Here is a 14,700-nt window from a genome sequence, read left to right as displayed (position 1 = left end):
CTGCTAAGACATGAGGGAATGACTTCCATGGTACTAGAGGGAGCTGTAGAGCGCAAAAACTGTAGAGGAAGACAGAGATTGGAATACGTCAAGCAAATAATTGAGGACGTAGGTTGCAAGTGCTACTCTGAGATGAAGAGGTTAGCACAGGAAAGGAATTCGTGGCAGTCCGCATCAAACCAGTCAGTAGACTGATGAAAAAAAAAAAAAAGTGAAGATCATCCTTTCTCCTGGTGTTATAGCTATGCACACTGCTATTACTTTTGAACTGGGTTCGATTATCAACAACAAATTTCATAAATGAATATATATATATATATATACACTGTGAGGTTACTGTGAGGATCCCTAGATCCTTAAATAGATGTCTGCAGGATAACCGTGGGTGGGCTCCAGCAATTATTCTGATTACACGTTTTTGAGCAATGAATACTTTTCTACTCAACGATGAATTACCCCAGAATATGATGCCATACAAAAGCAGTGAATGAAAGTAGGCATAGTACGCTAATTTACTGAGATTCTTATCACCAAAATTTGCAATAACCGTAATAGCATACATAGCTGAACTCAGACGTTTCAGCAGACCATCAATGTGTTGCTTCCAGTTTAACCTCTCATCAGTGGACACACCTAAAAATTTTGAAAATTCTACCTTAGCTACAGACTTCTGTTCAAAGTCTATATTTATTACTGGAGTTGTGCCATTTACTGTACAGAACTGTATATACTGTGTTTTATCAAAATTTAAAGAGAGTCCGTTTGCTGAGAACCACTTAATAATTTTGCGAAAAACATCATTTACAATTACATCACTTAGTTCTTGGTTTTTGGATGTTATTACTATACTTGTATCATCAGCAAAAAGAACTAACTTTGCATCTTCTTCAATGTGGAATGGTATGTCATTAATGTATATCAAGAACAGTAAAGGACCTAAGACCAAACCCTGTGAGACCCCGTACTTGATTAGCCCCCCCCCCCCCCCCCCAGTTCGAGAAATCAGCTGTTGTTTTAACATTACATGAACCACTTATTTCAACTTTCTGCATTCTTCCAGTTAAGTATGAATTAAACCATTTGTGCACTGCCCCACTCAAACCATAATGATTTAGCTTATCTAAAAGAATTCCATGATTTACACAATCAAAGGCCTTTGAGAGATCACAAAAAATACCAATGGGTGATGTCCGGTTATTCAGAGCATTTAATATTTGATCAGTGAAAGCGTATATAGCATTTTCTGTTGAAAAGCCTTTCTGAAAACCCAACTGACATTTTGTTAGTACTTTATTTTTACAAATATGGGAGACTACTCTTAAATACATTACTTTCTCAAAAATTTTTGATGGAGCTGTCAGAAGAGAGATTGGGCGGTAGTTGTTGACATCCGATGTATCCCCCTTTTTATGCAATGGTTTTACAATGGCATATTTCAGTCTATCGGGGAAAACACCCTGCTCCAAAGAGCTATCACATACGTGGCTGAGAATCCTGCTTATCTATGGGGAACAAGCTTTAAGTACCTTGCTGAAATGCCTTCAATTCTTTAAGAGCTTTTACTTTTCAGTAAGTTTATTATTTTACTGATTTCAGAGGGAGAGGCTGGTGGAATTACAGTTGTTTCTTCTATTAGTAGCCTTGCCTCTTCTAGTGAAGATCTAGATCCTATTTTCACCACAACATTTAAAAAATAATTACTGAAAATATTTTCAATTTCTGATTGTTTTTTAGTACACTTATCATTCAGTTTTATGGCAATAAAGTCTTCCTGTGCTCTTGGTTGCCCTGTTTCCCTTTCAATAATATTCGAAACAGAGTTAATGATCTCAGACATGATACACATGCTTCTGGACTTTTTAATAACTTTTCTTAGTACCGCACAATAGTTTTTATAATATTGAACAATTTTGGGGTCAGTACTCCCTCTTGCTGTTAGATACAGTTCTCATTTATGGTTGCAGGATATTCTTATTCCTTTAGTTAGCCAAGGTTTTTTATCTGTTTTCTTGGAATTATGTTTAACTATTTTCTTGGGAAAACGATTTTCAAATACCCTTAAAAATGTATCGTGAAATAAGTTATACTTCAAGTTTGCATCGGGTTCCTTATACACTTCATTCCAGTCTAGCTGCTGTAGGCTTTCCCTAAAGTTTGCAATATTTATATTGTTAATTGGATGCACTGCTTTGAAAGTCTGATTTGATATACTGCATGGAGCTATGTCATGTACCGTAACTAGCTGTGCACCATGATCTGAAAGACCATTCTCAACAGGATAAGCATTTATGTCCTTAAACTTATCTTGGTCTATAAAAAAGTTATCTATCAATGTACTGCTGTTCTTTGTTGTCCGAGTAGGAAAATCAATGACGGAGCTCAAATTGAAAGAACTGAGTAATACTACACGGTCATTCTTCCTATTACCCTCTTTCAGGGAATCAACATTGAAATCCCCACAAATGATAATTTGCTTCCCCCTGACTGACAGATAGCACAACAAAGCATCCAAGTTTTGTAGAAATAGCTGGAAATTTCCTGAGGGGGACCTATACACTGTTACAAATATGAAAGTGCCATCATTTAGTTTAAGTTCAGTGGCACATGCTTCAATATGTTGCTCTACACAAAATTTTTTAGTTTCTAAATTTTTTACACTGTGGAAGCTTTTGACATATATGGCAACTCCTCCTCTCATCATATTATTTCTACTTACATGTGCAGCTAATTTGTACCCATTGATGCTAACCTTTTGCATGTCAGTGACAATGTGATGCTCAGACAGGCATAGTACATCTATTACATTCTCAGTTTCTATATCTTCTAAACAAAGCAGAAGCTCATCAATTTTATTCTTCAATCCCCCAATATTTTGATGAAATATACTAACATTATTTTTCACTTTACTTTTGTGAGTATCTTGAACTTTTTTAACATCTTTAGTACTTGCCTGGCTGAGTTTCCCACTGGACACTGATCTTACACTAAAAAAGAGTTTCCACCATGAGATATAGTTCCGCCCCCCTTTAAATTTCCTGCTATCAGCCCAGCCAGTTTACCCTTCCCTTTCTTGTTGAGGTGTAGGCTATGTCTAGTATAGTCCCACCTACAGAGTGAATCAACAGGAACCACACCAATGTGTGACCCTGCACCAGATCCAAGTAGCCGTTCCAACTCCAAATTAACTCTCCTGACAGAAGAGCTCAAATGAGATCGGTCATGGCGCTCCAGAACTGACACAAACCCAACACCGGTATGAATCGATGTTGATGCAATCTTTGCCAGGTCACACTCTATGCTGTACCCCACATCTCTGTTAATACTGTTGCCTGGCCCACCCACAATAACCACGGTATCTTCCTTAGTAAAGCCTCTACATAGTGAACCTAAATCCTCTAACCTGCCCCAGTCCAGCACTAGGTTTGAAAAAACTTGTGACCTGGTATTCTGATCCTAATTCATCCTGCAGAAGTTGGCCCACACCCCTATCATGCGAACTACCTAGCAACAAGACTTTCTTTCTCTTTGCAGACTTCCCTACATTCTTATTCAATTTGCTGCTGAAAGCTTGTTGAGCCCTGTCTACATCTACTTCTGTGACAGGCTCATCAGTTTCTGACTGAGGCAACAGGTCGAACCTATCTTGTACATTAATAACAAAGCTGTCAGAAGAATTTCTTGGCCTGTTCCTTATGCCTGTTGCCACTTCCCACCCCTGTTTACCCTTCTCCCCCCTTAACCTGCCCATTTCTCGCCTAGCCTCATCTAACTCAGCCTGAAGGGCAGCAATTTGTTGTACTTACATAGATAAGGTTAGGTTTTCAATATTTGTTAGGTGGGTGGGTTTTGGTTTTGTTGTACTGCAGACTTTGTTATGGATATATGCAAGTCAAGTGAAGTGCTAGATATCAGATTTGTTGAGTTGTGTGTGGTTTTGTGGTAGCACAATTTTGTTTGAGATATACAGATCAAATGAAATATTCAGTACCAGGTTTTGGAGCTGCATGTGTATGTTATTGTGGACTTCACTTGAGCTATAGAGGTCAAGTGAAATTTCTGACATCAGTTTTTTTTTTAATTTTTTGTGGTTTTGTTGATTGCTGAAGATTTTGTTTGCATGATTTTTGGGTTAGTATTTGTTCTGGTATGTCTTCATTATTAGGACTGTCATGTAATTTGTTTGTCACAGCCCAAAACTCCCTAAATCCTGTGGTTATATAACATTAGTTTCATGTTAATTCAGCAATTAAATATTTATCATATTACTTGTGTCTGTGTAATCAACGACATCATGGATGCCACAGTGTATAAGCCTGAAATAGGGGTGTCTGCCATCTTGATGATGTCACAGGTTTGAAGTTGATGGGTGGTACCACAATATTCATCAGTCCCAACTTCTACATAAATGAAATGTGGATGATAAACAGTTCAGACAGTGAAGATAATAGAATATTTAGAATGTTGTGCTACAGAAAAATGTTGAAGATTACATAGGAAGAGCGAGTAACTAAATAACAGGCACTGAATTGAATTGGAGAGAAAATAAAGTTATGTCAGAATCTCATTACAAGAATGGTTTGGTTGACATGAAACAGCCTGAGGGTCAAAGTGATTGTAAATTTGGTACTGGAGGGAAGTATGTGAGGATGGGGAAAGGAGGGAGGAAGTGATAATTGAAGATGGAGGCCAAGGCTCAAATATACAAGGACTTGCTAAAAAGAAATGCCTTTGAATTTTTTATGTGAAAACTCTGAAAGCTTTTTAAATGAAACAAACATTAACAACATTCTACATCTTTATACTTTGTATTACATTTTTATTTCTCAACATTGTCACCCTGGCACCCAACACATTTCTCCCAACAAGAAACCAGTTTGTTGATACAGTTAGTGTAGAATGTTTGACTTTGCTCACAGAGCCACAACACCACCTCTGTTTGCATGACTTCATTACTATCGAAGTGACGTCCTCTAAAGTATTCTTTAAGTTGTGTAAACGGATGAAAATCAGATGGTTCCAAGTCGCGAATGTATGGAGGACGATTGATGGCTGTCCACCCAACGTGTCGGATTGTTGAAGATGTCGCAGCACCTGTGTGCAGTCTGGCAGTGTCATAATGAAGGGCAGGGTACTCCTGGTGTGGATGAACTCTTTGAATTCAAAACCTGATTAAAGCATGCTGTTTCTCAAGCATCGACTGTTATGTTACATACCACAATGTTACGTGCTACACCTCTAGTGGCAGGGGACTGCAAACATGTAGATATGAACAATAAAGATGTAGAATGTTAATAACCTTTGTTTTATTTTAAAAGCTTTAAAAGCGTTAAAATTTGGAGACATTACTTGTCAGCATGCCCCTATAATAAGCTGGTTCAAATGGTTCTGGGCTGCACTAGTTATGCAGAGGTGAAGAGGCATGCACAGGGATAGACTTGTGTTGGGAGCAGTATCAAACTACTCTTTGGACTGAAGACCACAAAAACACCAACAACCACGCTTTCCACATCAAACACCTTCTAAGCTTGAACATAAATTATTTCTTGTAACTGTATTTCCACATTCGATTGCAGTAGCGAGTGTCCTTGACTTTCAATAAGTCACAACACAGTCCATACACAACACAGCTGTTCATACGTTTCCAGTGAAACATACAAGCTAGAATAGCTTATTATGAAGAATAAGGGTTGTACGAAAAAATCTCTCTTATCTTTAAGTAATACCATCAAGACAGGAAAAAATATATACTCACATTTTTTGTATTTTTATTTTGCTAAAAATATGGTTATAAAATACAAATATCATATACAAATAAAGAGAGAATCCCTAAAAATTTTTGCAGACTAAATGTCTAAGGATTATCACTTATGAAAATGAAATTAATCGGTTTTTTGTCTCTCTGGGGTTTCCCCCCCCCCCCCCCCCCCCCTTGAGAACCTAAAATAAACCACTGAAATTTCGAGGGTCCCAGATAATATACAATCAACGTGACTGAAATTTTAAGTGACTGAACTTTATTTTATAAGTTTCTCAGCTAACAGTGGGTCACTCCAAAAGATATGCATACTATTTTTTTTTTAATCCATCTTTTAATCTACATGTTTGAAAGTTTTACATTGCATAAATACATCCTTCTCCACATAATTTCCATCACTCTCAACTGCCTTACGCCACCTTGGAACCAGCACCTGTATATCCGCACGGTAAAATTCTGGACCAACCTGTTGGAGCCACTGTTTGGCAGTGTGCACAAGAAAGTCATCATCTTCAAACCTTGTTCTACGAACAGATTCTTTCAGTTTTCTAAAAAGATGATAGTCACATGGAGCCAGGTCATGACTGTAAGGCAGGTGTTTCAGTGTTATCCATCCGAGTTTTGTGATCGCTTCCACGGTTTTTTTGAGTGACATGTGGCCGTGCATTGTTGTGCAACAGCAAAATATCCTGCTTTTGCCAATGTGGTCGAACAGGACTCAGTTGAGCTTGAAGTTTCTTCAGTGTCATCACATATGCATCAGAATTTATGGTGGTTCCACTTCGCATGATGTCCACAAGCAAGAGTCCTTCGGAACCGAAAAACACCAAGGCCATAACTTTTCCAGCAGAAGCTGTGGTTTGGAACTTTTACTTGGGCGAATTTGCACGATGCCACTCCATTGATTGCCTCTTCGTCTCTGGTGAAAAATGATGGAGCCATGTTTCATCACCTGTCACAATTCTTCCAAGAAATTCATCGCCAGCATTCTCGTACTGTTCCAAAAGTTCGCTGCATACCGTTTTTCTTGTTTCTTTGTGAGCCACTGTCAACATTCTGGGAACCCACATGGCACAAACCTTTTTTAACGCCAACACTTTCAGTATTCTGCTAACACTTCCTCCCCCTATCCCACAATAACATGACAATTCGTTCACTCTGATGCGTCTGTCAGTAGTCACCAATTCGTTACCTCTCTGCACATTGTCTGGAGTGTGTGCAGTACGAGGCCTGCCGTTGCGAGGACAATCCTCAATATTGCCGTGCCCGCTTTCATCACGTAACCTGCTTGCCCACCAACTAACTGTACTGCGATCGACAGCAGCATCTCCATACACCTTTTTCAACCTCTTGTGAATGTTTCCCACAGTCTCGTTTTTACAGCACAGGAATTCTATGACAGCACATTGCTTCTGACAAATGTCAAGTGTAGAAGCCATCTTTGCCACTCACGGGAACAGGTTGAACTAAGTTTGAAAACAAACAGGAAGGATGTATCTACACACTGTAAAACTTTCACACATGCAGAATGAAAACTGTATTTTTACAAAAATAGTGTGCATTTCTTTTGGAGTGACCCTCGTGACATTCTTTCCTGAATAGAGCACATCTACTCCTATGAAAATTGAGAAGTTCTTCTAGCTGATGTTTCAGGATGTTCAACAAGATCAAGCACATGAAGAATGGGAACAGGGCATGTATCAATAACTATACAGTAACATTGTGTTCTGTTGTATTTAGTTCATCGATTACCCCAGACAACCACAGATTGGAACATTTACAAGCTATATTACCTTGATAAGAAATGAACTTGCTGTTTGATAATATAAGGTACAATTAACACCAATGGCAAGCACATAATCTTTTGAACCAAGCCTGAAAAGAATGAAGAAACTGTAGCTGAAATAACTGATTTTGTAATAATTCTCTTTATCAAAATGATAATGAATCCATAGAGTTAGCAGTTGTAAAAGATTTTGGAAGCATGAAGGAAAGGCAGTTTGAAAGAAAATGGTTGATTTTATACAATGTAAACGAAATTTACTGAGTTTTTAAAAGCAAATATCAAGAAACTAAAGTAGGTTTTTCTACACTGGATTCCCTTCGCTCTAAATGGTTTGTTTTAGCAGATGCTAATGGGACCCTGTAAGTATCTGTCTGAACCATTCATCACACTGCAGTTTTACGGATTAATACGGTTCCATTTGAAGAAAGAGATAATGATCCCACAAAACATAGTACGTGAAAACCTGGCCTCTTATGTATGCTGTGGCACTAATGGATGCCCTCAAAAAAGGAACACTACTACATTTCCCTAATATACAGATATCAACTGGTACAATACAAATGATAACATGTACCATACCGAGCAACGTGCCACAGTGGTTAGCACACTCGACTTGCATTCGGGAGGATGATGGTTCAATCGCGCGTCCAGCCATCCTGATTTAGGTTTTCCGTTATTTCCCTAAATGCCCCAGGCAAATGCTGGGATGGTTCCTTTTAAAGTGCATGGCTGACTTCCTTCGCCATCCTTTCCTAATCCGATGAGACCGATGACCTCGCTGTTTGGTCTCTTCCCCAAAACAACCCAACCCATGTACTGCAAACACTGTTGAAACTGATAATCTTTCATCTAAATTGGAAAAAATTGTTCCACATTCTTACAGTCTCAATTAAAATATTATCACACTTTAAGAGAAGTGCAAGGACTCCACTGTACATCTAAAAAATGCTGAATGTGAAAAATTGGCTGAATGTGTGTCAGTTACTTTTTCCATGATATATCATAATGGATACATCATAATGAAGTGGAACAAGTCATTTTACATTCATATTGCAAATTAATTGGTGCATGTGGTTACATTCTGAACATTTCCAAGTAGGTTTTATTTCTTTCTTTTTTTCCCAAAAAGAAAAGATATACAGGTGTGGGTTAGTCACCTTTTACAGAATAGTTGTCAAGGATAAACTTTCTCAGTTTATTTTCAAATTTTACTTGGTTGTCTGTCAGACATTTTATATCACTGAGTAAGTGATCAAAAATTTTTGTTGCAGCACTGTGCACCCCTTTTTGTGGGAAAACTTCCATGTGGAGTAATTTATATCCTTTTCCTTCTGAATTATAATTATGTGCATCATTGTTCCTTTTTGATCTGTAATGGATTATTTACAACAAACTTCACGAGGGAATAAATATACTGTAGAGCAGTAATCAGGAGGGAATACGCAGTAGTCAGAACGCCCAACTCCTTAAATGAACGTCTACAAGATGATCCTGGGTGAGTAACACATATTATCCCTACAGCACTTTTTGTGCAACAAAGCTTTCTTTCTTAAACATGGGTTGCCCCAGAACATTATTTCATATGACATTATTGAATGAAAATGTGAAAAATAAGTCACCTTATCAACTTCTGTCTCCCCAAGGTTTGCAATGATCCTAAATGTAAATGTGGCACAACTAAGTTGTTCTAGGAGTTCCAAAATTTGCTTTTTTCAATTTAAATTCTCATCAATATGGATACCAAAGAATTTTGAAGTTTCTACCTTACTTATTATTTCCTCACCATGTGTTACATTTATCACTGACGTATCCCTACATACGCAGAACTGAACATCTTGTGTCTTCTTAATACTGAGGGTGAGACCAATCGCAAAAAAACAGTCAATGATACTTTTAAGAACATTGTTTAGTGTTTCTTCTGTTTCTGTATGCATGCAGAGAGAGTATTTGTTACTGGGTAAACAGTTACGTTTGTGCTCTATCTGATGGCATGGGCCATGCCTGAATGGTGCACAAAATGCAAGAAACCATGACTGAATTTATCAAACAAACAATATTAAATGCTAAAAAAGAAACACTATTTTCGTAATGGCTATACAGACCAATAAAAATAAACTTTTATAAACCTATGTCTTGTTCAGAATGAATTTAATATCAAAGTTGATTGGTCATTCTTTGCAAAAAGCCCAAGAAAAAATGAGTCTAGTGACACAGGACAGACAGTTAAAAGGATAGCACAAAAGAAAATTTTATTACGACCCCTAGGAAATCAAATACTGTCTGCATCAGGTTTGTTTCAGTTAACATCAATGTTAGGGTATATTTTTCTTCCTGAATAACCTGTAAATCATACACATTCTAACCTTTTAGAACTTCAAACAATTCCTGGAACCAGAAGTTTCCACTACTTTAGGTCAATAGATTGTTTAGGCAACTCTGAAGCAAGGACAGTCAGTAGTGATGTGGCATTGACATTGAAATATAATTCACAGAATAAATTAGCATCATTTGTGAGCAAAAACAAAAAGAATTGCTAACAAACTTAGCTTGTAAATATTCCAATCTGTAGTCATGTAGGATAATCATTGAACTAAATGCAACAGAACATGATTTAAATGTATAATTTATGAATGCTTCAGGACCTTCGCTGCTACTCCATTGCTCCAAATAAGATGTATTTGCCCAGTTCCCATTCCTCATTTTTGTTGAATGTCCTGAAACATCAACTAGGAAAATTTACCAGTTTTCAGAGCAGTGTATATACTCGGTTCAGGAAAAAAGTTACCATTACAATTAATGTCTATTCTACATAATGCTGTTTAAAAAATATGGAATTACGTAGACTTTTTGAAATACTATTAGTTGAATAAATTTCTTTAGTAAGTTCATTCACTTAAAATTTCAGTTATGCCAAAACTATATTAGGCTATCATGGACCCTCAAAATTTCAATTGTTTATTTTAAGTTCTCAGGAAAAACATTAAAAGCCATATTTAATTGCAAAAACAAGTAATTAGCCTATAAAGGGATTAAAAAACCATTAGGCTACTTTTATTTTCCCCAAGTGATAACCCATGCTTTGAGGATTGCTCACAAATAATTTTTACACGGATTATCCCTTTTCATGTATATGATATTCAATGTAGGGTTTAACTATGATTTTAGCAAAATAAAAAATGAAGTACAGTTTTTTCCTTCTCTTGGTGGGTTTACGTAAAGGTTTGAGGTACTTTTTCTACAATCTTTATACTATCAACTATAGAGGCTAACATTGCAATTTTACATTGTTTGGATATTTAATAAGCACTGGCAATTTATTTTAAATGATTGCATGTGTCCATTGTCCATTGTGTCATCATAATGTTAAAAACAACCAATTTTTCAAATGGACACACACACACACACACACACACACACACACACACACACACACACACACACACACAGAGAGAGAGAGAGAGAGAGAGAGAGAGAGAGAGAGAGAGAGAATTTGGTATCAGTACTTATCTCCACAGGGAGAACAAATATGCCAAGAATCATCCAAATCTGAGATGATGGGTGATATACTTTTTTCTTGTTGAACTGACCCAATGGTGAGTTGAAGAGCACACCTCATGAATATGAGTCTAGTATCTGGTAAAACACACATGGAAAAACAAATTATTATAATTCCAGGGAATCGGTAACTGAAAATTTCAAAATGAAGTGCCTCTAATTGATGGCAAAACATCAATCAACTCATATATAACATTTAATGAAAATTGGAGACCTGATGCGAATAATATCAATGTGGGCCACACTCACAACTGGCAGATCTTTTGGACAGATGAAAAAAGTCGCAAAGATTGTCAAAACCTTAAGTGCTTGACACTTGGAGATAGAAACAAACTTACAAGGTTACAAGAACCTGCACTGAGTGATGAAGCTAGGTAAATGCTACGACATCTACATATCCCTTCCATTGTGACCATGAAGACAAGATTAAATTAATTACAGTCACTGAAGCAATCAATCTTCACCCTCTACATATGGATGTAAATGGAAGAAGCTCTAATAACTTGTACATTGTGAAGTACCATCTCCCATGGACTTCACTGTGTTTTGCAGGGTACAGATTTAGATAAGTAATGAATGGATTGCAAGTCTCAGTTCAGTTACTGAATAATTGTTTCAGATTATCACCAACTAATGTGGAAATTCTAAAGCTTGCTCCTAATACTGGTAAATTGTACTGGGATCACGGGAGCAAAATACAAAATCATCAGTCCTCATTCATGAAACAAGTTTACGAAGAATGGCACTGCAAGCAACAAGTGGATTGAGGGAAGTGTCCACTTCCACCCATCTGCTTTGACCTGTGACACAATGGTGTTGTGGTGCGTGACGTCACTACGGCGCAGAGTTTTTGAGTTGGTTGTGTTTGTGAAAGTGATGTTATAATTGATGGTGCTCTCTGGTGGTGGATGTGGACGTGCTGAGTTTAACATGTGGTATTGGGTTCATTTGAGTTTTAGTTGTCATATTGCTAATGTGGTTTTGAGTTTCTTTTTGCTGTGCGAAAATAAGTCTAATTTTTAAACTGCTTTTTTGTTAGGTAGGGATATGACAGTGAAGTTCATAAGTGTATCATTACCATCAGAGATGGGTGATGATTCGATGTCTGCCATACAGATTCTGGAGATGTTCAGTCTTACTGTTGAATATGTTAGGTGAAATGTTTGTGATAAGTTGTGTTTCAATTGGTGTAGTGAAAATAGTGTATTTGGGTTTTCGAATTGTTCGGGGTTGGTTCTACTTTTTGGAGTTGTGGGTGTTGCTTTTTGGTATCGATAGCTGCAGTTGAACTACATAGGTCAAGGGGAATCTACTGTTCCACTTCTTGGGGTTGCAGGTGTTTATTTCTAGTATTGGCAGCTGCGGCTGACCTATACAGGTCAATGGAAGCATCCAGTTTCTGTGGTTTTGTTGATGTAGCAGAATGCTGTATATTACATTTTTGTATATTATTTGTTTTGGGATGGTGCATTGTTCTCTTATTCATGTATATTTAGCTTGTTCCCAGCCTAAGCCCCAATTTCTTGCAGTTGGTTCATTAGTTTCATTTTACTTTTGGAGTAAGACATAATTGTGTCATTTTAATTTTTATTTGTGTTTGTTGGCTTTTGTATGTAGTGATGTTATTGTAATCATTTTGTATATGCCGGGAATAACCATTTCCGCCATATTCATGACATCACAAGTCACAGCAGACGGTTGGACTCTGACACTTCTGTAATGCCCAACAAGTTGCATCTTACTTAGTGTGTGGAAAATAATGGAACAGAAATATCTAGAACAATGGGAAAGCTAAAAATGAAAAGCAATAGCAGGAAATAGCTGAAGAGGGAAACTGGTCCTCTCCCCACCCGAAATCTTGGTCATGGTGCAGATTTATATGTAACGCAGCCGGAGGTCTGTTACAAGACAATTTGGTAATAAGCTGTTGAAGGAAGCGAATGTGACTGCCAATCAGCTAGGGTGTGGTAACGGACTGACCTATAGCATTGCCTAATGTTTTCATTTACGCCATATTTCGCACACCATTCGCAATAAAAATTAGGGTTGCAAGGTACATCCATAAAACGTGTAATAGGTCCCAAACATGTTGTCAGCAAGTATTTTGATGCATATTATTTACACACATCGTACATCAGCTTCGAAAAATGAGAGGAGAGGATCCACTACAAACTTCTAAGCTAACCCTAACCTTGCGCTACGCTACATATCAATGTCACCACAAACAAAATTCCAGGAGGAGGAGGGCGGGGGTGTCCAAATACCAGACTCTAGTCCCAACGAGGTACTACAGAATACATTTGTTACATTATTTTCGGTTGAGTTATAAAACTTTCGGAAAAACTTAACGAAAGTATGAGATCTGTAAGTAACACATAAAAAGGTGAAACGGTGAAGATTTCATATCAGATGAGCATCAACAATCTACAATGTTATTAATCAACAATCTACTGTTCATCACCTTCCAGGGTTCAAGTTTTTACATGCGCTGTTCCAAGAATGTGAAGGAACGCAAAACCCACTGAACTAAGATGTATACTATTCAAAACATTTTCAACCAATTCAACTGAATCTTCCCCTGATCGTGAAACAACGATCATGTTCTATACAACGGAAGTACGAGAAATAAAAAGGCACCTAGTACTTCATATACTGAAACGGTAGGAATTGTCATTGTATGTTTTTGTTCACGTGTCAGTCACTTCTTTGTACTCCACAGTAATAGATATCAGGTTTCAATTTTTCAAAAATAAAATTTGTAGTGTTCCTTACCTGTTCGTATCGCCACTCACGGTTTATTTCCTGAGGGTCGTTATTCGCCATTCGTATCTTACTGACATTAGCCCACATCTAATTTCACTCGCACATTATTATTATTATTATTATTATTACTACACTTGTGTGTACTCGTTTTAAATTCAGGTGATTTCCCTATCACATCATGAATTTTATCTTTGGAAAAAGCTGGTGGGGATACAAGGGCAGCGGCGTGGAGTGGGGTGAATGCTGATATCATATACAACGTAAAAAATAATGGCCCTTCAGCTACATACACAATTGTGCGCAGTAGATTAAAAACAAGATATCCTAAAATTTATATCGGACTCTGAAACTTACCGATTTTAAAATTCACACGTATTACCACTGTCAATTAATAATACTTCCATTGCGGAGAGATATCAAACTTATAAAAAAAAAGGAATCATAACAGTCTAAAATCGCAACATATCACAGCCTAAGCCAGTCGTCAACTATAAAACAATCATCCCAACACACTTCGCCTGACTGAAACTAGTGTACAAACATAATGAAAACTATGCCTATTTCAAAGATATTCATTTTTGCAGACGGACAGAGACAAAGAGGTTAGAATACTTCGAACTACCTTGGTCAGACATCACCGCAGACAGTTCACGCAGCGATCCATATATCAGCGTCATGTCAAAGCCATTTACTTGCACTGCTCACTACCCTCATACTCCCACAGTCTAACAAAAATGGCTAGTAAATAGCAGAAGACCTGAGCTTTTGCAGAAAGACATCTTACGCTTAATCAACAACGAGAATTTTTTTTCACTCCACTTCCAGCCAAATCAGTGAATGT

The 14,700-nt window shown here is 37.4% G+C and overlaps 1 protein-coding gene across 4 annotated transcripts in view; it reads right to left on the bottom strand.

Moving 5' to 3' along the window:
* The window catches only part of LOC126470485 (terminal uridylyltransferase 4-like), a 204,560-nt gene extending 190,149 nt beyond the window's left edge, over nucleotides 1–14,411 (bottom strand). For 2 of the 4 annotated variants that reach the window (XM_050098355.1, XM_050098357.1), the window contains exon 1: nucleotides 14,214–14,411. The gene's annotated coding sequence lies outside the window, so the exon portion shown is untranslated. Of the gene's footprint in view, nucleotides 1–13,868; nucleotides 14,103–14,213 lie in introns of those variants that run through there. The other 2 variants (XM_050098356.1, XM_050098354.1) reach the window with 2 other exon arrangements.
* Nucleotides 14,412–14,700: the final 289 nt, after the last annotated feature.

Source organism: Schistocerca serialis, chromosome 3, assembly GCF_023864345.2.
Source record: "Schistocerca serialis cubense isolate TAMUIC-IGC-003099 chromosome 3, iqSchSeri2.2, whole genome shotgun sequence".
Lineage (NCBI taxonomy): Eukaryota > Metazoa > Arthropoda > Insecta > Orthoptera > Acrididae > Schistocerca > Schistocerca serialis.
This window is presented reverse-complemented; position numbering and strand designations above follow the sequence as displayed.